The sequence below is a fragment of the Danio rerio genome, chromosome 21 (genome assembly GCF_049306965.1).
Source record: "Danio rerio strain Tuebingen ecotype United States chromosome 21, GRCz12tu, whole genome shotgun sequence".
NCBI lineage: Eukaryota > Metazoa > Chordata > Actinopteri > Cypriniformes > Danionidae > Danio > Danio rerio.
The window spans coordinates 31,896,685-31,922,497 of record NC_133196.1 but is presented as its reverse complement, the minus strand read 5'-3'; the positions used below and the strand labels follow the sequence as shown (position 1 = coordinate 31,922,497).

General features: G+C 36.4%; 2 long non-coding RNA genes across 2 annotated transcripts; both read right to left on the bottom strand.

The window, feature by feature from the left end:
• Positions 1-402: 402 nt before the first annotated feature.
• On the bottom strand, positions 403-6,376 carry LOC137488867 (uncharacterized). The gene is made up of 3 exons (XR_011008127.2): positions 6,286-6,376; positions 1,854-1,978; positions 403-1,257 (listed from the first exon to the last, which is right to left on the bottom strand). It is a non-coding gene; the product is annotated as an uncharacterized lncRNA (long non-coding RNA).
• A 3,814-nt stretch (positions 6,377-10,190) lies between these two features.
• Positions 10,191-11,848, bottom strand: LOC141380012 (uncharacterized). The gene is made up of 4 exons (XR_012397225.1): positions 11,753-11,848; positions 11,014-11,073; positions 10,836-10,898; positions 10,191-10,723 (listed from the first exon to the last, which is right to left on the bottom strand). It is a non-coding gene; the product is annotated as an uncharacterized lncRNA (long non-coding RNA).
• Between the last annotated feature and the right edge of the window lie 13,965 nt (positions 11,849-25,813).

Below are 25,813 nucleotides of genomic sequence, written 5' to 3'. Positions count from 1 at the left end.
ACGTGCAGCCGACAAATCTGCAGCAACTGTCTGATGCTATCATGTTAATATTGACCAAAATACATATTTCCAGTACGTTAAATCTTTATGCCACAAAGGATTAAGGCAGCTCTAAAGGCAAAAGGGGGTCCAACCTGGTACTAGTAAGGTATACCTAATAAAGTGGCCGATGAGTGTATATGCTCTATTAAGTGGCTAAAACAAATTATGTCAGGAAGTTTGTGCTGAGTAACAAAGCAGACTCCTTCTGTGTTTTTATTCCTGGTTCACAAGTTCACTGCCTACACACACAAACATACACACACACACACACACACACACACACACACACACACACACACACACACACACACACACACACACACACACACACACACACACACACACACACACAATATATTTCACAATATATATTTTTCCTAATATATTCATTTGAAAACAGATACTATTTGACATGCTACTATTCTCTATACTCCAAATAATAAATAGTAATAAATCTCTATAATAATACCATATAAATGTCAAATACTCTAATTTTAAAAAGACATGTTATCAGTAGCTTATAGAACAAAACATTTTCCTCAGGACTGTGCAAATATCAAGATAGCAATGTCACTGCTTTTAGCTAGATACTCCAAGGCAATGCTGTTTTTGCATTTCGCTGTGAGTCTATGCATGTATAGGCATGTGTTTTAAGGGAGGTGGTGGGTCTCTGACAGGATTGCCTTGTGAAAGTGACCCCAGGCAAAGCTGTTGTTTTGCTCCCTTCTCCCAGTGGAAAACACGAGTCCTTAAGAGACCCAGATATCAGGCAAACACCCTGACACCATCTCTGTATACTCCCATAAACTCCAAAGGCAGTCGGCGAAGTGGAAGATCAGATGACTTCCCAAACCAGTAGATGAAGAGAAGCGTTTTAACATAAACCGCAGGTGACGAATTTGAGCAATGCTATTCTGTACATCTCTTTCTCTATATTGCACTCTTAGTGCGGAGGCATATTTTTCACGGCTGCAGAGCTTTCTAAGTGTGCGTTTCTCTCTTTTCCTCTGCCTGCTGAGATACACAACTGAACCCCAATGGATAAGAGTGGTGAGATAGTGAAGCGGTGTCATTGTGTGTGTGTGTGTGTTTGTGTGTGTGTGTGTGTGTGTATGTGCCACACGACCGGGGTGACGGCCGCTTGTTTACCGGCCTCATTATGTCAGCTCGCTTCCTCAGAGGCTGTGGCAGGTCACGCCAAGGCCTTCTGTCCACCTACACACACACACGCACACACACACACACACAAACACACACAATCAAGTATTGCAGCCATTGGGTGAAGGACAATGCAAACAATTATTTGGAATTGGACATCTCAGACAGACCACTGAAGTGGCCAATGCCATTGAGCCTTCATTAAATCATGCTCATAATCTTCATCCCGCATAGGCTCGAACCAAACAATCTCGTTAGGAATTGTTTGGCGAAAAAACTGCAGACCACCAAACTTTACGTCTTCCTTCAAATCTGTGTTATGAGCAGTTAAAAATGGTCTTTGTACATTTGCATGTATCGCCAAATGCTATTTCCCCCCTTCTTTCCAATTATAGGGAGATACGCTCACATTACCTGTCAGGACAGTTGGGGCAGCACTAATAATTGGGCCAATACTGAACTTCCAAAAGTTGTCGGACTTGCAAAAAGCATATATAACTTATGTAAACCACAGTAGCTCAAAGTTAGCGTGGCTCTTCATTAAGGGGGCGTTTTTGCCCCCCCAATTTCATTCATTTGAGACTCATGAATCTAATAGTGCTGGTGGTAAACAGCATTGTGCATGGATGATATGAACAAGAATTGGATGTTACCTGTGTGTGTGTTCTCCATCTCTGCAGTCCTCACATCCATAATCCCTTTTATTGAAATCCGTGTCACCTGCTGCCTGCGTAGTCCAGCACCCTGAAGCGCCAGCCGGCTGGCACTGCGATGGTCTCTGTGATGAGAGACAGAGAGAGAGAAAGACAGGAGATTATCAAGTCTAGCTTTTGATTGCATTCAATATGCTGAAGACATTCGCAGACAAAACAAATTAATCATAGGCTTGGTGTATATTCTTAAATGACTTTTCTTGTACGATACGTTTCGCAAGATCCCATCGGATTCCATTATAAAAATGCACCCTAGTTTAATTATATCATCGATGCTGGATAAACATGCTAAGAAGGTGCAGCCGGTGGCCTTATATGACCAGCTTATTGCTAGTTAAGGGTTTATGATGTGATTGGCTTGTTCTTTTTTGTTTTTGCTGGTCAACCACAGAGGTGGAGTGAATGTAAAAGCCCATAGAGAAGATAACTAGAACAAAATATTTTAATAAAATGGTTCTAAATTAAAAAGAGAAAGAGAGCATAATCCACATCATAACTATAATAATAATTATTATGATGATGAGGAGCAATATCTCTGAAATCACTTTTATTATTTATTTATTTATTTATTTATTTATTTATTTATAAGTTAAAATCCATTGGAACCAATCAGAATTTTTCCTGCTTCAGATTACAAAACTATATTATGTCAATGGATGTAATTAAAATGACACAGTTATGATAGTTTAAGGCAGCATGGTGGCTCAGCATTTTTGTGGCAAGTTGGCATTTCTGTGTGGAGTTTGCATATTCTCCCCGTCTTCGTGTGGGTTTCCTCCGGGTGCTCCAGTTTCCCCCACAGTCCGAAGACATGTGGTATAATTCAATTTGATGAACTAAATTGCTCGTAGTGTTTGTGTGTGAATGTGAGTGTGTATAGATGTTTTCCAGTACTAGCTTGCAGCTGAAAGGGTAACTGATGTGTAAAACGGTCACACATTATGTTGATGGTCCGTTTGTTACATTGCATCTTATCTCAACAAATTCTCATTAGATAGAGGTTAGTGTAAATTAAAATGTACTTGCAAGTTTTTTCCTATTGTTTCTTAAATGTCTGTTGAAGGAGCATCAGATATTAAGCAGACAGTCTACTAATACTCAAATGGACCATCAAAATAAAGTGTTAGCTGGATATGCTGGAATAGTATTCGTCGACAAATAGGGAAATAAGTTAAAGGAAAATAAATGAATGAATGATAGTTTAAGTATATGAGTACAGACTATATTAATTATGCAAGATTACATTTCTCTGCATGACACAGTGAGAGTACAAAACTGTAAAAGCATTTGTACCATGTGTCATGGAACAGAAGAGAGACTCTCAAGAGTGTGTAAACATCACACTTTTTTTTCAGACAAAAAACGTTATCCATACAAAAAACAGTCTACTAGCTCTCATATTCAAGAGTTTAAATAGCAAGCAAATACATAACAGTTCTTAAATATATAATTGTAAGGTCAGGAAAATCTTAGCATCATGGGCATGATGTGTGGGTTTAAGATTATCCATATTAAATGCTCCTAATTTATTAGTTGTATAGTTTGTGCTCACCAAATAACATGAGAAGCACAATCTGAATCAACTACTAAGTTAAATGACTTGTACAAGGTCTCAAAATTAAGAATGTAAGATTCTAACCATTTTTAATTAATGAGTATGAATTTGAATTTAACTTCCAACAAATCTCAGACATTTTAACAAAAACTGGAAGTAACAGATTATAAAGAAATATATTCAAACAATGCATTCTAAGAGATTAAACATTATCTAAATATTTAAACATTCTTTATATGCTTTAAAGGACATTTCAAATTCATTAACTAACTATGGTTTCTTTAAAAACTGTTCTTAAAAGGAGTAAAAGATTATTTGAGGAAATGAATGATTCTTTTATTCTATCACTGCACACAAGACAATGCCGCAGTGGTGCCCTGTTCCATGTTGCATCTTTAAAATTCTGACACATTGCTTTCTTTGAGTGCATGCAAACTATTGTGGTGCCCAGCTAACACTGTTCAAAATCCTGCCCTGCCAGAGAGTGCCACTCACAGAGTTTGCCATTAAATGACATTAAACTTTTAAAAGTAAAGATTATTTGTGGATGTTAACGGTTCTTCATGAGAATTATCAAAGGTTCCATGAAGAACTTTTAACATCCAACAAATCTTTTCAGTTACACATGGTTCTTGATAGTAGAATAACATATACTGTATATTATTGATTCAATCATTGAATTGCCAACTATTCCAGCATATGTTTAACAACCCAGTCTTGGGAATCCCCCATACACACTCTTTCACACACATACACTATGGCCAATTTTTTTTTTTTTTCAATTCACCTGTAACACATGTCTTTGGACTGTGGGGGAAACATGAGCACCCAGAGGAAACTCACGCGAACACGGGAAGAACATGCAAATTTCACACAGAAATGCCAACTGGGCTAGCCGAGACTCAAACCAGTAACCTTCTTGCTGTGAAATGTCAGTGTTAACCACTGAGCCACCATTCCACCCACATATATATTATTTGGGATATTATAATGTATAATCTAGAGCTTTTAAGCACTCTTTACTTAAAGGTTCTTTGTGGACATCATGATTAGTACTCTATTTTGGTAACACTTTTAAACAGTTTTCAAATAATTTGCGAACAGCACATAACCCTGGTCAATACCCTTTTTTGATATATTGCTAGTACAGTCTGTCAAGTGGGTTTACTTTACATTTAAAATAAAGCTTTCACATTAATGCCACAAAAGAACGATTTTAGGTTCCCTGAAGAAGTTTTAGTCAGCCGTGAGTATGTTTACATGGACACCAATAATTCGACTTTAATGCGATTAAGACAATACTTTGATTAAGAGTCTACCATGTAAACAGCGATTTTTGATTAATTTAATCAGATTAAAATCATAATCGAACATGTGGAGTATGTCGATTTTAGTCGCATTACTGAAGTGCAGTACAGACATGTAAACATCTTAATCTAACTATTATCGTCATTTAGGACTTTTCGCCGTGTTTTGCGACAGGTTATCCACACACAGTGATCCACACACATAGATAGCGCCCTGACACGGTGATATTAATTGAATTATGTCCCATAACTTGTAAAACACGAAGGGAGAACCCTTTCATGTAAAACATGAAAGGAACATTCAAAAAGCAACTCATGTAAACACCTTTATCTTATTATTTTCTTAATTAGATTAAGGTAAATAATTCGATTATTGATGTCCATGTAAATGTAGTCAGTGAGAGTATAAAGGTGATCATTTACGAAACAACTTTTAGAGCAGTGTTGGCCTGCAATCAAAATCAGAAAGAGCTTTATTGCCAGTTATGTTCACACATACAAGGAGTTTGTTTTCGTGACAGAGCTTCTACAGTGCAACAGAATTGCAGAGACAGGACAAAAAGCAGACAGTAAATATATTTTTTAAATATATGCAATGTTGCTTGGCTACTTTCCAATTGAGAATGGGCAACAAAACAACCTTTGGATCCTTTAGATCGGTTGTCAGCAATATTTTGAAAATACTAGCAGCAAATCACGTGACTGACATGCAGCTGTCGGAAAAATTCACACAAGATGGCGGTTGCTCATCGGCAGTGGAGCAAGGAAAAAGAGCTATAACATATTATTCTGGTAAGTTGTCATGTGTCAACACAAAAACAGTTTTTATATAATTGAATGCATACAATGACAACAGTTGTCCAATTTAAAGGAACATTGTAAAAAAAACAGTTGCCGTATTTTGGGATGTTTTCTGTTTATTTACGGCTGTCAATTGCATTATGGGATGTTGATCTCTGCTCTGTCGACTCCAAACCAAGAAATAAAAAACTGCTAATTTATGGATATTTTTTACAGTATAAGTCTAAAGTTCATAATGAAAAGTTACCATTAGCATTATAAAAGTGTGTTTATTATATTAGCTTTATTATTATTATTATTAGTTGTTGAACAGTTTTTAATGTCACTGTAATGGACATCTACTCTTGCATTCAGCTAGTGAGAGTTGTTGCAGAACGTTAACCCTTACAATCAGGGCTTGTAGAAAGCTGCTAACATTTTTTTGTAGCGTTAACTGTGTCTCACCTGCTTGCCCATTGATACCAACATTGCCAAAAGTTGCCGGGCAGCATTGCTATAAAATTTGACTCATGTATCATCACCTTGAGAGCATAACATACAGCTCTTTCACACATTCCTCCGCTCATTCATTGGCAAATTAAACATGGCACACTAAGGTCAACGCTCATCAAAAATAAGTTTGGGCCAATTAAGACTCATCTTATTAATAAATTTAACAGTACAGGCACTTTGTATGTAGCATCTCTCTGGTTTATATATTAGGGATTACCGGTGATTTATTCAGTTGTGTTTAATTGTCAGAATGAGAATCTCCTCCTTGATCTGGTCTGCTCTCCTGCCTCAGGCTAGTTGGGCGTCAGTGGGCGGCCATTTTGTGATGTGAGCTGAGGAGAAGAGCATGTCCTGCGCTCCCTCATGGATCAGCTCAGATGTTTTCACTCCCTCTGCTGTGCACCTGGGAGCGAGGGCCGTGCGTATCTGACGAAAAAAGAGAGAGAGAGAGAGAGAGAGAGAGAGAGAGAGAGAGAGAGAAAAAAAAACAGACAGAGTGAGAGGGATGGGGGTGTGAGAGGAGAGATAGATATATCCTCGTTCAAGCCTGTGACACATTAATTATTAACAAACTCCGAGTAAATGCGTAAACTCTCCCTCTCCTGTCCTCTCATCCCTCTCTCCGCTCGTCTTCAGTCATCCAGTTCTTCCAACAAACACCTCTTTTTCGTCTTTCTCTTCCGCGTGCACTAAAGCCCTGTGTTTTTCTAGCGAGTTTTCTTTCGCTCTTTTTTCCTCTTTTAGTGAAGTGCAGCGTGCGGCTCGTAAAATGAAGTGGAGCATGTCGATTCGGGGGGAGGACGCGGGAGGCTGGGTGACAGCGGTGTCAGGCACAAGGCCCCAAGAGAAAGACACAAACTCTGAGAAACAGAAAAAAACACACACCATGGCATGAGATAGGCTTGGTGAGTTGTTTCAGGTGTGCTGAGATTTGGTGGAAAACTCAACACAAAACGGCCTTCGCAATGAGTTTTATTTCCATACTGGGACACATTTTGGAATGAATCAGGATTTTGTAGCTTAAAGGATGGGTGTAATTTTATGTATTGCGATTGATTAGGTTGTGAAGTTGTGTATTAGTATGGATTTGAGTTGTTGGAGTGGACGGTTTAAAAAAAAATAGGAAGAAATGGTAATGGAATCTCAGCTTGTCATGGGCAGTGATATTAACATCCTTTCAATCATTTTCCTTCAGCTTAGTCCCTTATTTATCATATGTTTTACACGGTGGATGCCCTTCCAGCTGTAACCGAGTACTGGGAAACACCCATACACAGTCACATTCACACACATTCATACACTTCGGCCAATTTTAGTTCATACAACTCACCCAAAGCGCATGTCTTTGGACTGTGGGGCCCATCCTGGACTCGAACCAGCGACTTTCTTACTGTGAGGTGAAAGTACTAAACACTGAGCCACTGTGCCACCCTATTTAAAAAAAACTTTATACGTTTTCTACCACTAAATTGTGCAACTAAGCATATTAAAGGTTAAGGAAGGCTGACCTTTGACTGTACTACCCAATAACAAGCTGTTACATATTAATATTATCATGATTTTGTTGCTATTTTTAAATTTTGATGCTTTAATCTTAACAAAACTGGACCTTTGATTGTCTTTTCATTGGTGTTTATTAAGTAAAACTGTTTCTTGAATGAGAAACATTTCGAATGGGAGTTGATTTTATCAATCAGGAATTGATTGGGGTTTTGTTGGCTGCTAATTGGTGTGATTTTATGTGAGGTTGCTGGAGGTGAAGGATTATCATCCCAAAGAAGTTAATTAAATGAGGGCATAAACTCATGGATTAAAAAAGAGAGAAAAGGAAATAAACAAGAAATTTGTTGGACAAACTGAACACAAACAGGCATTTTTCTTTAGTGTTGTGACGCATTTCCATGTGAAATAGGATTTTTTAGTGAGACGGCTGGTTACAAATTTATGTATTGATTATAGACTGGATTGGGCCTATAGGCTAGTTATGTACAGTACTAGTATGAATTCAGGTAGATGGAGTGGATGGGTTGCATAAAACTGGCAAAAAAGTCAGCATATTAGTACATTAAATTAATAGTACTTAACTTTTAAAGGTTACCCACATGGAAAGAACCTATATGAAGATGTGCATATATGAAACTTATATGCAGTATACAGTATCTGCACATATATGATAACCATTTTCAAGGTATACCACGGTTTGGAAAAGTCAAGGTTTTAATACTGTCAAAATTTTCTGCAATACTGTTCATAAGGTTTGTGTAAGATTATTTATTTATTTATTTAAAGACAAAATGAAGCAAAATTCAATAATTCATTTAGCCTGGCACATTTACTGCTCCAAAATATTTTAAATGTTTCTCAAAATAAAATATACTGTGTTCAAAAGGGAAAAAAAAGCTTTTGTTTTTTGTGACATTTAAAAAGAAAATATTTTCGAGCAGTAATCACAATACCGTGATATTTTTATCCAAGGTTATCATACTGTCAGAATCTTATACTGGCCCATGCCTAATATATGATAATATATGCTGTATATATGTGTATATGCCACATAACGGCAAAGTTGAGGTGCATATACAGTATGTGCATATACAGGCCATATAGGTATCCTGTAATACTTCTTTATTTCCACATATAAGCGTTATATGTACATACAAGATGTACTCATTTAAAAAAAATGCAAAGAACTAAGGTGTGTGCGAACACTTGAAATTGGAATCACATGTCATTGGCATGTATGGCTATGTAATTTAACTATGACAAATAAGTGAGAAGAGATGGAAAGCTATGATGGCTACAAGTTTTCCTGAAACATTTACAAGGTCAATTCTTTCTTGTATCAAGATAGTGGAAAAGAAGAAAATAACAAAAGGGTTTGTGGTATTTACATTTTGTTTTACTGTTCAGTTTTTTGTCTTTTTTTTTTGTTGTTGTTGTTATTGTACTATATTTTTTATTTTACTATTTGATTGTTCTTAAGCAAATCAGAAAAAAACAATATATATATATATATATATATATATATATGTGTGTGTGTTACTGGGAATATATATGAACATGAACAATTAAGTTGTCCCTAAAAAACATAATGAGTTGTGTTGTTCATTCATTCATTTTCTTTTCGGCTTAATCCCTTTATTAATCTGGGGTTGCCACAATGGAATGAACCACCAACTTATTCAGCATACGTTTTACACAGTGGATGCCCTTCCTGTTGCAACCCATTACTGGGAAACATCCATACACACTTATTCACACACACACACACACACGCAACAATTAATTTTCAAATTCACCCGTATCACATGCCTTTGGACTTGTGGGGGAAACCGAACCACCCGGAGAAAACCAACGTGAACATGGGGAGAAATTGCAAACTCCACAGAGAAATGCCAACTGACCCAGGTGAGGCTCAAACCAGCGACCTTCTTGCTATAAGGCGATCATGCTACCCACTGCGCCACCGTTTCACCAGTCATGTTGTTTCAACTCATTTTAAACAAGAAGTTTGAACAAACAGCAACTGGAATTTTTTTAGCGTAACAACAAAATCAAGAAGTTCAATTACCATGAAATCCTGTTGTTCTTATTCCATTACTTACACTCAAAAAAATGATATGTTGGCGTTAATTAACTTTTTTTTGTCCACTGGTTCCACGTAACCGAGTTAAGTTACCTTTAAGAAAGAATATACATTTTTGTGAACTTAAGTTAGTTACATAAAGGTAATGTAATGTTGTTTAGTTCAATCAACGTAACATTTATAATTTAGCTTTATTCAATGTAGTTATTTAAGTTCAATTAATCTAAAATTGATATTGTTATGTTTAACCAAATAAAAAAAACAGTTTCCGTTTCATTGAGTTTATTCAATAGCATTTTTACAGTTTTACAAATTTTCCAGCAATAAAATGACTATCAAAATCCAAATTCTGTCTTTATCTGTATCTTCACTTATTACAATAAGTTAAAATATTAATACTATTAAAATAATAGTAATACAAGTATGAAGTAAATTGAAAACAAATGATTTTAAAAATATGCTTACAAAAACATCATAAAATACACTTTTCAAAATAATACTTTTTTATATAATACAAAAAACATTCAAAAATAATATTCTGCCTTCAAATGATTTATCAAAAATATACTTAGAAAAATTAAGTCGTCTTTTGTAAACTATACTGTACCTTCTTTACACTGAAAAAGCAGATAACACTTCAGTTGTTCAAGGAAAGATTAACATTTTAAAGCAAAGTAACATGATCAGCACTACACCATACATTAGACCAACCATCACAGAACATGCAATAGCTACACACATTCATCTCTCTGACACTTGCACCATGTATGCACATTTGCACCAGACACTTTCTTACAAGCACTCCCTATATCTAAAAAACAAAACATTGTGCATAAAGTCTGCTTCACACAGGTGTGTGGGCTTGACAAACCACATGTAGAAGCATTCTTAATTCTTAAAATTTTTTGTATAATTAGCACATCTTGGGTGTATCGCCTCTTCCTGTTGATTTGCTGAATGTGTCCTCAATTGTAAGTCACAAAAGAGTCTGCTAAATGTTAATGTAACTACTGTAGATTCATAAGGTGGTGTTGCACATCAAGGTTTGCGCTTCATCATGCCCAGCATCCTAAGAAAGTTAGGTAAAAAATTAAAATTTACCAACAGATCAAAGGTGAAAGGAGGAATTGGTTTAAGAGGAAAATACAAAATGTTTAAAAAAATAAAATAAAATAGCTTACCATGTATTCCCTCACTTAGGGGCTTTGAGGATGCATTCACACCTTTTTTCCACTGGTGATGTTCTAAATAACATGAAATGACAATTAGTAATTTACTAAATAATTAGTAGTTAAAATTACTAGTAATTTTTACTGTACATCATTTTAATGTGTGTATAGGCATCTAAAGGCATAGTACCTGGATGATCCACAGTCTCTCCTCAGCCAGATATGGGACTTTAGAGGTTGAGCTGTAAACCTGTGAGGGAGAAAATAGATGTAAGTGAGCAAAGATTTAAAATAATAAAATATAATAATATAAAAAGCAAACTACTAAACTTATAAATTTTAACGTGTTAGATGACCAAACAAATAAGCTTACATTAAATATGTCATCATGCTAGATGTCATCCTATTTAAGTGTCACATATGCTTGTCAAGATTTTTTTTTTTTTTAAAGTTAACAGGCTTGAATACAATCAGATAATAAATAACAATGTGCCAACACCACATTTTAATTAATATTATGTAAGTTATCAAAACTGGCATTCAAACTCGACAAACTGCTTGACACTCATTTAAAATAAAGACTATCAAATCAAATAAAAAATCAAATCACTTTTATTGTCACATTATCAGCAGCACGTGTGCTATGATGAGTGAAAAGCTTAGACTATTCTAACATGACTATTCCTTACTACCAACGTTTGTAACTTTATTTTGGGGGAGTTAATATATACCAAGTATAAAATTTCACAGGAATGCAAAACAAGCTATACATTTATCTGTCTATAATGTGGAAAAGACACAGGGAACATGGCAATTTCATAGCAATACTATACACAAACACAACATAGTATTACAAGAGAGTACATTTATGATTCAAATGTTGTCACAGCCTCAGTATAAATACATAAAAAGTTAAAAGAAAATCTCACCTGTGTGTCCACATTGGGGAAAGCTTTGTGCACGTTCTCAATTTGTACTGTAATCTTCATCTTTTGATTCCCATAATATGGCGCCGAGCTGAGAGTGATCGTTGTGGTTTGAATCTTCTAACTTCCTGTGTTTTTTTGAAACTGCGCATGTGCAGATATTACTCCACCTATTGACCAAAATGCAGTACTGCAGAAGCAACACAACTCCCTTGCATTCATGTTACATAAGCAAGCTGTTTAAATGTGAAAACTTACTTTTTCTAATTTTTTCCAACACAACACTTTTATTTTTAATACACAAACATAAGCGAATTGTTTAATTTAAACATAGGTACATTCTTTGGACCAACTAATGCCATAATTCATTTTTTTGAGTGTATGATTAAAAAAACAAGTAACCCAAGCTAATTTCTGAAACACTTGCTATTTTTCAGAATTTCCTTTAATTCAACTACATTTCTGTGTGCAAAAGCTTTGAAACAAGTACCATTCAAACTTTCTCAAACAAATCCTGCACAACAACAGCCTTTAATTAACTTCAGCCAAACTGTAACCTCTTCCTCCTTTGCTACGCTCGATCCCTGTAACGGATGTGTTCTCCATGCACACTGTCTCCACACGCAAATTCTCAGTGGACACAAACCTCCGCACATCGCTTTCTGCATGTCAGACTGTGAGTTCGCAGGTGTGTGAATATGCGAATCCTATCTGCAGAACAACACTGCAGCTTTCATCAGCGCCCTTGAGTGAATACACTTACAGGACACAGACTCCCCACAGATGGAAAAACCCGCCGCTGTTGGGACAGGAAGTCCAGAGGCTGCAGCGGTGAGGTCATCGCTTCACTCCCAGGCCGGGACGACGGTTAGAGACTGATCAGCCACCACAGAGTTGAAGGACACCGGCACACCCTTCAGATGTAAACTCTGTGTATGAGAGAAAGAGAGGGAAAGATAGAGAGAAAGGTTAGCCAGTTTTCATGCCATCACCTGGACAGCAGCGATGGAAAACAATGTAAGAGACTTTTTCTAAGAGTGCCAGGGACTTTGTATTAGTAGCACTTAAAGGGAAATGTACTACACTGTAAAAAAAACCCAATTTAATTTTTTTTTTTTCGTTGGTTTGGCAAAAATCTGTAAAAATGTCTGTACTCTCCAACTACATTTAACACGTTTACCTAGTTAATCTTAGACTTCCTTACTTGAAAAAATAAAGGTTGCAGACAGTATTTCCAACCCTAACAACAATGACAAAAATAACAGTAACAACAATAAAAGCATTAATGTCATTATCATTAACAACAACAACAACAACAACAATAAAATACTACTGCAATAATGCTAACCTTTTTTGGTATTATGTTATATTTGAAGATTAATTCAATATATAAAATAACTGTTATGTATATATGGAAGTTTTTTCCCAACAAAATGAAAGTGCAAATGCATAAAAAGATCAAACAATAAATTGACTTTCAAAACAACTACACAACTGATAAATCCAATACTAAAATAATCAAGTTATGAATCAAAATGCATTCTCAAATGAGAAATCAAATGTATTTGATATTTATTTTTCATGAATGACTCAGTAAAATCCTGTAATAATTAAATGACAAATCAAATGCTCAAACTATAAATTAAATAGAGGAACCAGTTTTCTCTCCTGATTACACACACTCAGCTGGAAGCTCATGATGGACTGATTACTAAGACTATATAGACATCAGATAAAGATCTTTCACAGAGACTCTTTGCTGAGTCTTGTTTTTCCCTGTGAAGTCATACAAAGTGGTTTTTGCTGCTTGTCCTGCCATGTTTTGATACTTGTCTTGTTTATGGTTATTATTGTTTTGCCTCCTGTCCTTTTTCTAATTCTGTATCTGATAAATGTTTTGTTAACCTGTGTTTCTGTTTTATTTATTTATTATTATTAATTTTTTAATTGAACTATGTTTGTTTGTTCTGATGTATTATTTCTTATTACCAATTTCCAAAAGTGTTTTGTTTACTCAACTTCAGACATTTTAGGTCAGTGCAACTGATGTTTTTAAACGTTGAGTACATGAGAAAAAAAAATCAAAGGAAATAAGGATTATTATTATTTATTTAATTTTTTTTTTACCTAACTTCAGGCATTCAAGTTCTGCAGACAAAAAATGTTCAGTTGGCATAACTTAAAAGGTTTTGTTACAGAGTAGTTCACCGCTCCAGAAAACAAATAATCTCATGTTAGCCCAACTAAACAGTTTTTGTATTACTGACAAATAATTTTAGGTCAATGCAGGTGATGTTTTTAAAAGTTGAGTGAACAAGAAAAAAAAAAAAAAATACAGAATACAGTGTATTTACTCACACTCATGTGGTCCCAAACCTTTATGAGTTTCTCTTTTTCCTGAGGTGAGTTTCAAGGCAAGCTATAAAGTTATTAAAACTTGATGTCAGTGACTGATCAGAAAGGTTCATCACTAGCAGCATCATTGAATTTGCGACACACGACACAACAACTGGATACCACTACCACACCATTACACGTCATTATATGTTGCTATTTTTAAATAGTCAGCAGAAGGCACTGCTGTAGTGTTTGTTCACAAAACTAAATTAGTTCATTCATTTTCTTGTTGGCTTAGTTCCTTTATTAATCCGGGGTCGGACCGAACGGACCGAACCGCCAACTTATCCAGCAAGTTTTTACGCAGCGGATGCCTTTCCAGCCGCAACCCATCTCTGGGAAAAAAATAAATAAATTAGTTTTATTAGAAAACCAAATTTCAAAATGAAGAGATTCAAGAACCCTATTCCACTGATGGCATCCATTGATTCTGTGTTGTGGGGTTTTTTGGGTCACACATTTGTTTATGTGACAAGTCACAGCAGCAGAGGCACCGCAATAGTGATAATCCCACCCAAGCACTACTATCTTAGTGAAAATGCAAGCTGAGCCGAGCAAACTTCTATTGATTTATATATGGAATACAAAGAAAAAATTATGAAGAGAAAGAAAGCAAGGTGAACTCTAAGCTAAAATACTAATGTCAGGTTAAAATTCCAAGTGTAAGATTATTTTCATGATTAATAAAATTTTAACAAAATCAAATGTACCTTTCAGCCACTTTTCAGACTTTAAGTATTCAGATTTGTTTCTGAAGTGTAACTAATAGTTTAAGATGCCGTAGTCATGTGCAGAAAAACAGATCTTAAGGCAATTCTATAGTACAGTTGACGTCAGAATTATTAGCCCCCCTGAATTATTAGCCCCACCGTTTCCCCCCCCCAATTTCTGTTTAACAGAGAGAAGATTTATTCAACACATTTCTAAACATGATAGTTTTATTAACTCATTTCTAATAACTAATAATTTTATCTTTGCCATGATGACAGTAAATAATATTTGACTAGATATTTTTCGAGACAATTCTATACACCTTAAAGTGACATTTATAGCTTGACTGAGTTAATTAGGTTAACTAGGCAGGTTAGGGTAATTAAGCAAGTTATTGTATAACGATGGCTTGTTCTCTAAACTATTGAAAAAATATAGCTCAAAGGGGCTAATAATTTTTGACCTTAAAAAGTTTTTTAATGAAATAAAGGAAATATTCTATTTCAAATAAGACTTTCTCCAGAAAAAAATATTATTGGACATACTGAGGAAATGTCCTTCCTCTGTTAAACATAATTTGGGAAATATTTAAACAATAAAGAAAAAAACTTAAAAAGGGGGCTAATAATTCTGACTTCAACTGTATGTTCTGCGTCTTTACCTTGCCTTTTGATACATGTTGACAAGAGGTAGAAGTGAAAATATTTCTCTGAAAATTGGATACCAACACCACACCATTATACATCATCATATGTTGAATAAACATCATATAAATGTGCAACTGAAAGTTTGTTTACTGTTTGTTTATACTGGATGCAAAAAAATTATAATAATAATACTTCCAAAAATAACTAACCAAACAATGTGACAGATCATAATCATGAAATATAATTATTCATATTATGAAATATGCAGGTTTTCCCAGCATGATATCATGAGGAAACAAAACTATTTTATCTATTGCTAGAAAAGTTACTTATTTACAGAAAATTATACATTTTTATTCATACGAAACTGTAAAAAAGAGGAATGCTCCCAAACCATAATAAAATGTATGAGTGAAAAATTCATATGAATCAGCTACTAAATCAAAAAGTTATGAAATTGCATTGGTTTTACCAATAAAATCTGTATCTTTTTAAGAACTATTTATGCATTGTGAATAAAACCCACAAAACCCACAGGTATTATTCATAATACAGCGAATTAAATTAGGACCAACAAAATGAACTTTAAAACCATAGAATCAAAACAAGTCAAGACAAAAACAACAACCACAAAAATTCCAATGTGCCATGGGGTGCCATTTTAATGAGGTATACGTGGACACATGATAAATATTATTTCTTTTGGAAAGACATTATATTGTCTAACTGCAGGTGAATTATGTTGATATAACCCTTTACAGAACTCCTTGACTTTTGTGATTTTGACTAATGTAATGACGTCCACCTTTTGTGAAGTTGTTTAATGATAATTATTGTGAAAAGTGCTATACAAGTAAACGTGAATTCAATTGAACAATTGAGACAATACTTTGAATTATATCTAAATTTAAAAACTTCATTTATTCATTCATTTCACCTAGTCTCTATTTCCAGTCGGATCTCACGAGGAAACGTAAGTATTTTACGTTTGTCAGTTTATTGGCTAATTCAGTGGCTAATTGAAGTTGAGTCGTATGATAATGTACGATTTTAAAAAGGAGGCATGGCACCCAACCCCACCCCTAACCTCAACCATCATTGGGTGATGAGCAAATCATACTAAATTGTACAAATTAGATTGTTCGAATTCATACAAATTACCCACTAAATCAAAAAGTTATGAATTGCCATGAGATTACGTTGCTATTTCAGGGGTCGCCACAGCAGAATGAACAGCCAACTATTCCAGCATATGTTTTATGCAGCAGACGTCCTTTCAGCCACAACTTAATTCATTCCTTCACTTTTCAGCTTTAGTCCCTTTATTAATCTGGGGTCACCACAGTGGAATGAACCGCCAACTTATCCAGAATGTTTTATGCAGCAGATGCCCTTTCAGCTGCAACCCATCACAGCCACAACTTAAAACTTTCAATTGCTAAAAATCCAATGCAATTTACAAGTACTAAAGAATAAATCAAAGTACTTCAAATCATTAGAGTGCACAGTGTTTATTTCCAGAAACGTGGAGTATTGATAAGAAAGCATCTGGTGCATATGGAGGGAAGAGAGTGTGTCCAACAGCTGGTTTGTCAAGACCACCTGTGTGGAGCACACTCAGAACTGCACAAATGATTTCCATGAAGCATGAAGTGCTTATACAAAGATGTTTAGTGCATACAGATAGGAAAAGAGTGTCAACTACAGGTGGTTTGTCAAGCCCACTCACCTACTTTAAGCAATAAAGAATTGCACAACATTTAGACTTTTGTACCCAGCAGGCACAGGATATCAACATGACATCAGATTGACATTGTACCCCATTGTCGTGGGGACGTTGCATTTTGTTTGGAAATGAAAATCGCGTCGATTTCAGAACCCAACCAAACCCAACCCAGTTCAACATCCTGCCAAAAATAAACCAAATATCAACATCTAATGATGTTACAACTTGATGTTGTGTGGATGTTACCAATATGACGTCTATCAGACATTGGATTTTGGTTGCCATACATGGCAAATAAACGTCAGTATTTTAAGTCAATATGCCATTGGTTTAAGACGTTGGCTCAATGTTAGATTTTGTTCAATTTTCAACACAACCTAAAATCAACCAATATCAATGTAATTTAATGTTGTAAATGAACATTAAAATAATGTTGTCTTAGACGCTGGCTAGAGATTTTGGTCACCTGAGGTCACAACCTAAAACTAACCTAATGTTAAAGTCTTAAAACTCCAGAGGAAACCCTGAAAAAAAAGGAAAGCTCATGAATTCATATAAGCTAAAGACTGATTTGTTTTGTGACTTGTAGTGACAATATTGTAGTTTGACAAGTGAGATCATTGCTTTACTCCCAGACTGAAATGATGGTTGGAGACTGATCAGCCACCACAGAGCTGAAGGACACCGGCACACCCATCAGATGTAAACTCTGTGTTAAAAGAGAGAGAAAAAAAGCAAGGTTAAGCCAGTCTTCATGCCATCACCTGGACAGCAGTAATGGAAAACAAGCACAAACCATTTGTTTTTCATTTGCGCACAACTATTTTTGCTCTCCGACACACACCCACTCAGCGAGGCGCCGTTGACACACATCGGGAGAACAGCTGCAGTGAACAGAGGACAGTGTCTCTGGCCCTTCCTTCAGTCGGACTCTCCATGGCAACACTTCCTCCTGCGCAGACGTGCAGCTGGACCAGATCTGCACTGCAGCTAACACAGTTTACAGACACTTAACCGGCCTAATTCCAGAAGCCAAGTGACATAAAACTAAAGTCATGATCTCAGCAATTGTGAAAACCACTCCTCTGAGGGATGGCGGGAAGTTCTTGGGAGCTTATTTGGTGCTTTGTGAAATTCTTATTCTTACCACTGCTGCAATTCAAGTACTGGTTAGTAGCATGATATACCGGTACTACAATACAATGCCAAATGATATCTGTAGCACATTTAAAACAACTGTCATTGACCAAAGTGATTTCCAGCAAAAAAACATGGAATCACAAATTCAATGACACTTTCAACAACAACAAAAATCAACAATAATATAACCAACCCAAGCTCATTCTGGAAACGTAGCCCCGCGGACGTTTCTGGAGACCGCGATTTTTTTAAGCCGGCAGCTAGCTCTTTGCAACTCTCACATGGTTGCCCACTGAAGCTAAGCAGGGCTGCGCCCGGTCAGTACCTGGATGGGAGACCACATGGGAAAGCTATGTTGCTGCCGGAAGTGGTGTTAGTGAGGCCAACAGGGGGCGCCCAACCTGCGGTCTGTTGTGGTTCTAATGCCCCAGTATAGTGACGGGGACGCTATACTGCTCAGTGAGCGCCGTCTTTCGGATGAGACGTTAAACCGAGGTCCCGACTCTCTGTGGTCGTTAAAAATCCCAGGATGTCCTTCGAAAAGAGTAGGGGTTTAACCCCGGCATCCAGGCCAAATCTGCCCACTGGCCATTGTCCATCATGGACTCCTAACCATCCCCATATTCCAATAGGCTTCATCGCTGTCTCCTCTCCACCAATCAGCTGGTGTGTGGTGTGCGGTCTGGCGCAAAATGGCTGCCGTCGCGTCATCCAGGTGGATGCTGCACACTGGTGGAGGATGAGGAGATTCCCCCCATTGTGTGTAAAGCGCTTTGAGTGCCCAGAAAAGCGCTATATAAATGTAAGGAATTATTACGTGGCCGGAGGTACGTAAAGGCCGCCCCTCCTCTTCGCGCTCGCCGGCCGCCGGCTCACCTCCGAGTGGAGGGCTTTCCTGATGCAATCAGTTTGTCCGCTTAGCTCACAGCGTTGCGTCGGCAGAGGCCCCTGAGGAGGAGCCGGAGCCGGCCGCGGTGGACGACGACCGAGATCGAGTCCGGGGAACAGCATGTTCCGGAAATCAGGTAAGACGAAAAACGGAATCCGAAAAATAAGGGCGAAAACGCGGCAGGATCCGAAAACGCGGTCGAAATCAAAGACGAGGGCTTTTGCTCTTGTTTTTTTCCAATCCGGCGGCTTTTTGCGCGAGCGCCCGAGACGCGAAAAAGCGCGCACAGCGGCCTCTCGCGGATCCGCGAAAACAAAATACGCTCGAATACGTACCTCCCGGGACGTAAATCGCGGTCCGCAGAAACGTCCGCAGGGCTACGTTTCCACAATGAGCCCGGGTTGAATATAACATTAAAAGCTTGATCCCTATAATTGAGTCTAAAAGCACTATACTTTTTTTTAGATTATGTGAGAGGTACACAAATTGGGATCACATACAAAGAGAACAAAACAACAAAAAACAGATGAAGAAACAAAAAAACAACAACAATACAGTCAGGTACTGAGAGGTGCATATGTTTGCGTGTGTGTGGGTGTGTGCGTGCCCATGTAAAGGTAACTAGATATACATACAAATTACATACAAAAAAAATACCACTGATACTTCTACAACGTCTACAACTACTTATACTACTACCACAACATTTACTACTACTGATACTATAACTAGAACATCTACTACTACTACTAATACTAATACTACTACAAAAACAAGTGCTACTACATCTACTACTACTAATGCAACGTCTACTATTACTGATACTACTACAACGTCTACTAAAACGATACTCCAACCACAACATCTACTACTACTACTGATACTAATAAACCAACAACTACTATTACAACATCTACTACACCAATGACGACTACTACTACTACCACAACATCTACTACTACTACTGGTATTACTACAACAACAACTGCTACTACAAAATCTACTTCTACTGATACTACTACACCAACGACGACAACTACTAATACTGATAATACTACAACATCTACTAAGACTGATACTACCACAACAACATTTACTTCTACTGATACTACTACACCAACGACAACTACTTCAACTGATACTACTACAACAACATCTACTACTACTGATACTACTAAAACAATGTCTACTACAACGATACTCCAACCACAACATCTACTACAACATCTACAACTGCTATTACAACATCTACTACACCAACGACGTCTACTACTACTACCACAACATCTAATACTACTTCTGATATTACTACAACAACAACTGCTACTAGAACATTTACTTCTACTGATACTACTACACCAACGACAACGACTGCTACTACAACAACATCTACTACTACTAATAATTCTACAACATCTACTGATACTACTACAACAACATCTACTTCTACTGATACTACTACACCAACAACTGCTACTACTACAATAACATCTACTTCTACTGCTGATACTACTACACCAACAACTGCTACTACAACATCTACTACTACTGGTACTACTACAGCAATGACAACTATTACTACTAATACAAAACTACAACGTTTCCACTCTCTGTCATTTTGTCATCACAGTCATCGATTGCTACTGGATTATGCTTCTGCTGGATGTGAAGATGTGAAATAAGTTTACAATTTCTTAATACTTAATACTAATTTACATAGATAGATAGATAGATAGATAGATAGATAGATAGATAGATAGATACAAACACACACACACACATATATATATATATATATATATATATATATATATATATATATATATATATATATATATATATATATATATATATTTTTTTTTTTTTTTTTTTTTTTTTTTTTGCCATTTTTGTCTTTATTTGACAGGACAGTAGGCTGACAGGAAGTGAAGTGGGAGGGAGAGGGGGTGTGATTGGGAAAGGTCCACCAGTCCGAATTCAAACTGGGATGTCCGGAGCGATTCCACGGCAACATTCAGCTATATATTTTAAGGTATTGCCGCACAATGATTTAATCATCAAAATAATCTTAAAATCAACAGCTTTTACAGCTAAGCAGTGTAAGGAAGCCAAAACTGTAGTAGTTCTCTCTCTTCTTTGTACAACTCAAAAGTCTGCAGAATTCTATACTAATTGAAGACATGATAGATAACAATAAGAAAGACCTATATGTACAGAATTACAATAATAAACGCCCGATGACACAAATGCATAAATAATGGTATCCAGATACTTAAAGAGTATTAGATATGGTGGTATTGTGGCTCTGTGGTTGGCACTGTTACCTCACAGCAAGAAGGTTGCTGGTTCGAGTCCCGGCTGGGTCAGTTGGCATTTCTGTGTAAAATGTGCATGTGTTTATGTGGGTTTCCTCTTGGTGCTTCGGATTCCCCCAAAGTCCAAAGATATGCGATAAGTGAATTGAGTAAACAAAATTGGCCATAGTATATGAATGTGTGTGGATGTGAAAGTGTATGGGTGTTTTCTAGTACTGGGTTACAATTGGTAGAACATTCACTGCCAGAATAGTTGGCGGTCCATTTTGCTGTGGCAACCCCTGATGAATAAGGGACTAAGCTAAAAAAATTAATGATACTGGATACTAGAGAATTACTTCAAAACAGGTGTGATTCGTCATTTGCTTAGTTAGATAGTGGCTGATATTGCTTAGTTAGAACTTGAAACAAGCATGAAACTGAAAGCACTGCTTGTTTACATTGTGTCTATGTATTTATGGACGTAAATAGCAAAGTAACAATGCACTAATACCAGATGTAAAGTAAAAGATAAGCAAATTTCCTGCCACTCAACTTGTATTTCTGACATGATGTGCTGTCAAGTCACTGGGCACCAGACATGATGAAAAGCAAATTTGGGACTAATTTGCAGTCAACTTTAACATTTTTAAAAAGTCTATTTAAAAAAACATGGTCATAGATTAAAAAGCACAATTAAATGTAACATAAACCAAATGATTATTTGTCACAAAAACCCTTTTTAATGCCATAATATACTTTAATTTCTGGAAAATTTCTCATAGCGTGGATCATATATTTAATTACAAAGCTAAAATAAAACAACAAAATGACTAGATTGTGAAATATTGTGTGACCAGCCTATTTTGGGAGCCCGAGCTAATGTCATGATCTCAGCAATTGTGCAAACACTCCTCTGAGGGACAGAAGGGAGTTTTTGAGAGCTTGTTTGCCGCTTTGTGAAATTCTCATTACCACTTCAGCAATTCAAGTTTGATGTGCCCGTTTCATGTTTGTGTTTGTAGTACTAGAAAAGTATTAGGATACACCATTGTGGAAAATGATTCCTCGTTTATTCACACTTCTTTTTTTTTTTAGTTGTAGTATCAGTAAATTGTTGTAATACTTTAGTCAGGTATTAAATAAAAGTCGCTATTATGACAACTCTACCTTATGCTTTTGCTAGCTATGGAGACTTGTGTTCAGAATTTGAATGAAACAAAGCACTGGGGGTCTTGGGACACATTTTTAATGTGTGTTCACACTTGGCAGGTTTGGTTTGATTAAAGCAAACTCTGGTGCGATTGCTCGGTTAGTGCAGTTCATTTGAATGAGCGCTTACGCTGACATCTGAACCTTGGTGTGCACCAAACAGTTGGATCGAGAGCACTGAAAAGATATGTTATGGTCCATTTCCATGCAAATTCAAATGTGGTGCAACGAAAAATATGAATACAACACACGCCCAACAACAACTGAATGTACCAATAAAAGTAAGTGGAGTGTCAAAAAAAGAACAAAATGCTCAACATTACCTGCTTTTTTTTTCTCCTCAGGAACTATGTTGGTCATTAGTTTAGTATGTGTATCAGAAATGCTGTCTCTTTGCACCAGATGAATTCATCCCACTATTTAGACACCTTCACATGCTTTAGTTGTTCTCTGTGGATAAAAAATAATAATAAAACAATTGTTCACTGTATATACACTAACCGACAAAAGTCTTGTTGTTGATTCCAGTTGTAGAGCAACAAATAATAACTTGAAATCAGTCAAGTTTGGTAAAGAAAAAATATAGAATGAAGTTCTATAATACGCTGAAAAAAATGGTATCTCAGACTTCAGCCTCCACATCAAAGTTCATGAAAACATAGAAGGTCAAGGTGTTCCAGGTTTGGCTAGCCCAGTCACCAAACATAAACATTATTGAGCATGTCTGAAGTAAAAAAAGAAGTAGGAGGCAATGAACATGAATCCAAAGAATCTTGATGAACTTTGTTAAGCTCATGGGAGTCATACACAACATTTTTTTTTCACTGCACCATGACTCTATATTTTATACTCCACATTATTCCTCTTAAGAGACAAGACTTTTGTCTAAGCAAAGTCAGATCTTACTGTCCTAATTAAATAATTAAAAATCAAAATCATTTAATATCATTTAATATCATTTAATAATTATCATATTTTATTTGGGTAAAATAAGCGTACCAAGATATGAAGTTATTATTTGTTATTCCTAAAACTTGGAAAGGCGACAAGACTTTTGTCTGGTATAATGAGCATGCAACAAGTACATTTAGACCAGCAAACTAAGCTGACCCCAGGACTAAATGTGCTTTTAAATGTGTCCAGACTAAAAAGAACCAACAGGTGAACACACTTTGTAAAGACATCAAGCTTAAAAATATATATATATATATATATATATATATATATATATATCAATGGCTAAAACCAAAAAGTAAAAAATAAAAATGGTTTGTGTGTGAAAGCTTACTTCGGAAAGACTGACAGACATAGCAAAACATAAGCAAATATTGATAAACGTGATCTGTTTTACTTATTAATCTGCATTTTAGTGTCAGTATGGCTTTATTACATCATGATTTCCAACACCTGGATGTTTATTTTATAAATTGATTTTGCATGTGTGGACATCAGGGAGAAGAGTGTGAGACTCACATGTATTATAAAGAGAGAAAGAGATCGAGCTGGTGTGTGGAAGTGGGTCATCTGTAACAGAACAAGTTTCCGAGAGTCCAGCCTTCATCTCCTCTATTCACCTCTAGACATTTCTCCTCTGTCATACTGTTCTTGTCACCTCATCCTTAGTACTCTTAATTTCTGATAAAAATGCAAACAGTAGTATTATCATTATCAATCAGCACTATATTAAATACAAACGTACAAAAAAACTAAACCTGAACTTTTAAATGTGAATTAATGATAAAAATCCTTAATGGGGTATATCCACCCAGACTTTCCATTTTAGCCAGCCAGTCTCAGCACTTCCAGTGGACTGTCTTTCCATTATAAAATTGACATGTTTAAGGTCTGATTTCTTTAAGAATCAGTGATCTTCGCTGCCCGATAGATATACGATATAAAGTGGGTCTCGGATCGGACAAGAACCACTGCATTAAATCCCATTTTACTCTGCCATGTCTTCAAAATATGAAAATTTATTTTACCTTAGTATTTTTAATGGAGTTTCAGTGTTAGCCTGCTGATACTTACGGTGCTAGCATTTACACGGTCTTTCATCTTGTTTTACGCATGAGCAACTAAATAAAGGGTTAAGTCTATTTAACTAAATGTATTGTAATTACATTGCAACATTAATGCTTTAAAGGAACCTTTTGAAACAGTCACATTAAGCTTTCATGGGAAGTTTATCATTGGCTGAATAACACCAGCCATGCATATAGCACATTCTGCTATCAAAAATATCCAAACTAATTTATTTAAAAAGCAAAATAAGAGTCCTGCCCTATATATTCTAGTGCAAACTTGCTGATTTGGATGAATAAACTAATATGTTTATTACATTATAATAAATCAGTAACATTAACTAAAAAAGTACCCTGGAAATGGAAACAATATTGTAGTACGAAAATATCCCATGCTGAACTTTTAAGCACTAATATAAATGCAGCATACAGTATGATATGTGATACCTTAGCTAGCAATCGAACAATCCCGTGGTACTACATTCTCATATGGCCATTAAAATGCCTTTAACAAGATGTTGTTGTTAGTGAAATACTGAACAGTGAAGGTCAACTTTGATGTCCAGGACTTTTGAAATAGCAGATAATGGTAATTTCTAAAAGAACAAACAGTGGCAGTGTTTGCTAGCATCCTGATAGCATGTAATTATTCCAGCAGGTATGAGGGAAACTGTTAATGTTATCTGCCTCATTGCACTTTCAAGTGTTTTTTAAACTGTCCCTGCCGTACACAAGCTGAGATGAAGGGAGAATCATCTACACCCTCGCACACACACACATACACACACAAGCAGGGTCTCTCCCCCTGCCCACTTCCTCTGCAGCCCATGGTGTTTCCGTTGGGGTGAGTGAGTGCCAGCTCCGTCCCCCCCTGCTCCCCAGTGGGGTCCTGCCTCCTGGCATCTGTCAGGGCAGCTGTCTCTCTGCTCATACCGCGCCCGTCCTCCACGCAGCACTGCACGCTACAGACACCACACACACACACACACAGGTTTACTCAGAGCGATGATTATACTGTGCACTTGCT